Source organism: Dermacentor andersoni, chromosome 3 (assembly GCF_023375885.2).
Source record: "Dermacentor andersoni chromosome 3, qqDerAnde1_hic_scaffold, whole genome shotgun sequence".
Lineage (NCBI taxonomy): Eukaryota > Metazoa > Arthropoda > Arachnida > Ixodida > Ixodidae > Dermacentor > Dermacentor andersoni.
Genome location: NC_092816.1, coordinates 222988088 through 222992048, shown reverse-complemented (window position 1 = coordinate 222992048; position 3961 = coordinate 222988088). Strand labels below are relative to the sequence as shown.

At 41.9% G+C, this 3961-nt stretch overlaps 1 long non-coding RNA gene across 1 annotated transcript; it reads left to right on the top strand.

The window, feature by feature from the left end:
• Positions 1-514: 514 nt before the first annotated feature.
• Positions 515-3691, top strand: LOC129385631 (uncharacterized). The gene is made up of 3 exons (XR_008613103.2): positions 515-772; positions 1408-1470; positions 3466-3691. It is a non-coding gene; the product is annotated as an uncharacterized lncRNA (long non-coding RNA).
• The last annotated feature ends 270 nt before the right edge of the window (positions 3692-3961 follow it).

Sequence of the window (3961 nt, the reverse complement as noted above, 5' to 3'; positions counted from 1 at the left end):
CACTTGGAATATGCTAGTGTATATTCTATCTGCGGCAAAGCCCACTACTAGTGTCACTGGAGTCTGTTTTGGTAAACGCATTCAGAATGTCTAACTCAAGAACTTTTCTAGATCTTTTTGTCTAAAAGTGCATAAAATGCCAAACGACGTGTTAAAAGTGCGGTTACCGTCGGCCGTCGGCGTTAGCGAATAAAAGACGCCACAGACAAATCGAACTCGTTGCAAGCAACATAATTTAATTGGCTTTAATATTAGATAATTTCACACCAGAAGTTCAACAATAAAGAGCGTGTTATTGTTTTCCATACGGGGCGCGCACACGACGCGAAACCATTCTATGCTCGCGCAGCAGGTTTACTGACAGCAGCAGGAGCGAAACGCCGGCGTTGCACAGCGGTGTCACAGAGCCACCGAGCTGCGATCACTTCGGCGGCACGGTCCAAATTTGTCGGACATCTCATTCTGTGCTGGAAACACTGGGAGGCAGGAAGTTTAAAAAACGGTCACTGCCGCCCGCAATGTCTCGATCGTGGGTTCGTTATCCAGTTGTGCGTCATTCTAAGCCGTTCTGTACATTTATACTGGATATTAACTGGAGTCATTTAGCTGTGCTGATGCTGTTTGCCGTATGTTTTGCATCAGTGCTTCGTGACATCGGCTGTATTGCGTGTTTTCGCCGACGGCTTACTACCACAATGGCGGGATCTGCGTTCGCCGCCTTCGTGTCTCGGTGCGTCTTTGTACGTCGCACGTTCGGATAACACTTTTTCCGGTAAGTGAAATACATTGCACTTCGTTTATCGTCAACAATGTGAATATTTTTAGGTGTTACCCGCGACAATTCTTGATATATGAGCTCTTCTGCCCTGCGAGTTTTCGTCATTACTTTTATACAAGGGTTCTGCTTGTGTTCAGCCGTTCACCACTACCGCGCTCCACGACTTCCGCAACACCAGTCAGAACTTTGCCCTGCTTGTTAGTCTTTGTGGTTAACGTAGCACGAACCAACCGAAAGGAGTGCATTCGAAGACGACGTGCTGGCTGTAATGCCGAACCAGACTGAACTCGCCCTATTTTGTGTCCTTTTGTTCTTGCGTGTGCACGCGTGTCAGTGACTATGCAGTTGGTAGCGTTTCCACTTTATAGCAAAACAAAAATATAATTGCAATGTTTACTTCATCTATACAATTCCAAATTAAATCGTCTGCTGATGTACAAATTTCACTTGTGTTTTGTTCTAAATAAGCAGCAAAACCTTTAACCTAGTAGGTGCTTCATCTGGGAGTGAAGTCACGACAGCTTGGCATTTAATAATGAATGACTGTGACTGGGTCACCTCATTTGTAATTGCAAATCTGCCTTTCAACTGACTTGGTGCTATCTTATTTTGTTCCTTTCACTCTATAGACGGCTGGACATCCTTCTTGTAGCTTGGCGCTAGCTGGATGACGGGACCTCATCATGATCAGTGTAAGCCAATGTACTGTACCCTCTCTGGTCCTCCCAGTGCTTTTTATATGAGTTAAGGCCAGGGAGCGCTTCGTGGTAAAATAGCTAGTTGGTGTCTCACAAACGGGCATTTTTTTGCACTACTATAACCAATTTCTCAGTGCCAGTGTACATACACAGTTCTACTAATAATTAGTTTCCCTAAGCTTTACAGAATGTACCTGTAGGTAGTCATTGCTATGTAAGAACTCAAAAATTAACTCTGCTGTGTCATACAAGTATTCTATACATGAGTAAAAATTTGCTACAACAGTGTACATTACACCTTGCTTCCCTAATGCACAAATGTATTCAAGCCAGTATTTGATTAGTTTCGTATTCTAAGTGTTTTCTGTGTGAGTTAGTTTCTTTACAGGAATTTACTGTACAGCATCAGCAAGCAGTCTAATTTAAGATTTATGTGTGCTGTAAAAGGTGTGCTTTGCCGCTAGAATTGATAAAACATGGGCCGAGGCTTCCATACAAGGACAAACTTCAATTTCGCTCATCATCAGCACTTGGCTGGCGCTTGCAAAATGAATCACATCAGGTAGCTTGTGCCAGACTGTTTTTTAACCTTATTGTGAGGCGATCACAAAGTGATGTCTGGAGGCGCCTGCGTCTGAGATGTAGATTGTGCTGCAACAGATGTGCGTGTAGAACAGGCATGATGCTGAGTGTTCCAGCAGTTTGCAGAGGTGCTTTTAAAATTTTGTCATAACTGCAATTTTACCTGTGCTGTTTTTTATCACCTATTTCAATAATATCATTGGAGGTGTTATCAGAATTTAGCAATCTATTTGCCGTGGCCCATTAGCCTGCCACATTTGCCTTTTCACTAGGTAATTATTCAGCATGGACCATTACTTGAATACACCTTTTTGTGTGCAGTGGCCTCTAAATTGCAAGTCAACATAGATGCTCAGAATTACCTGAGGCTATAGATGCACTGATAAATTTGCCACCTATACGAATCACTTTGCACTTTCTCACGCAAACAGCATGTTAACACTTCCAAGACAGTGGGCAATGTTATCGTTTGATCACATCATGAGATACTTTCAATTTTGTATGACGCATCATCCAAGGTGTTGCATCATTTGTGTGAGGTATTGCCCTAAGCCAATTAGGGTCACACGAAAATATATCAACAAAAGTGATTGATCCAGCTAGGAGTGTTGCTTTGGAACACTACTTTATCACCAGTCCTCCTTTGCATGCTACCTGCTTACTCTGTACTGGGTCATGTTTAAGTTTGAAAGAAAGGCAACAGCTAGGCAGCGCAAAATGCCAAACTTGCTTTTAGTTCAACAATATAAAACGCTACTTAACTTTTTAATGAAGTTTGTACATCATTTACCTGCAGAGCGAATTACTGTTTTAAACTGATTATACTTTGCAGGAAGCTCCTCAGACTTGTTTGACAGGTTGGTAAGTGGCTTTTGAGCCACAAAACACCATATAATAATTTAGAGGCTGACTTTGACTCTGCTGTGCAACTTAATGACTATATGCCAGGAACAAGGTCTCGGAGTTGTGGCGCTGGCTTACACTCCCAGGGTTCTACTAGGACACACAAATACCCAAGAAAGTGGATGGGAAAACGACGCCGCTGTAGCTCAATTGGTAGAGCATAGCACGCAAAATACGAAGGTTGTGGGTTCGGTTCCCACCTGCGGCAAGGTGTTTTTTCATCCACTTGAATTTCCATTAATTTATCATTTTCTTTATTTCATTTATTAAGCACAAGTAATTTCCCCTATGTTGTCAGTGTTTGTTGGCTTATGATAGGAAATATACTAGTCATTTTCAACATCATCGCATACATACCTTAAGATACCTGTAATTTGAGAAAGGAGTGCTTAAATTTATTTTTATGTGAGCCAAACTTCTTACTTAGCACATATTGCTAATTGAAGTTCCGATTTCAACATTCCCATTTCCTCCCTTGCCTTTTTTTTTTCCTCTTCTGTGCAGGTATTGCTTGCCTATGTCTACAAGAACCGTCACGCGTCGCCTGCGACAGCAAGCTTTGGTGGGCAGCAAGCGCTCTCCTACGAAGGCTGGCCTACTCTGGCAGCGGCGGCAATCATCTTCAAGATTTATCCATGATCACCTTTGCTGCTATTTGTCACTCTTGTTAATTACACTTTCTGCATCTTTTCTAATTTATTAGGTAATAAAGTATGAGTATGTGACATGGTGTGAAGTTGATGTCTTGCTGCATTTTCGCTTGCAATCATCTTATATGCATGAAAAGCTCATCGTACAGTTTATGAAAAAAATAACAGCATATTATGATTTATCTTCCAGTTCTGGTAACATGCAACATACAAGGAATTCGCTAATGGATGGTATGCTGAAGAATCGGCCATTATTTCTGCGTGATGCTGTGCAAGCATGTGGCGTTACCTTACAAGAGGCACCCACAAAGTAAGTTACAATTTACTTTTAAATGAACCATGGAGATCAG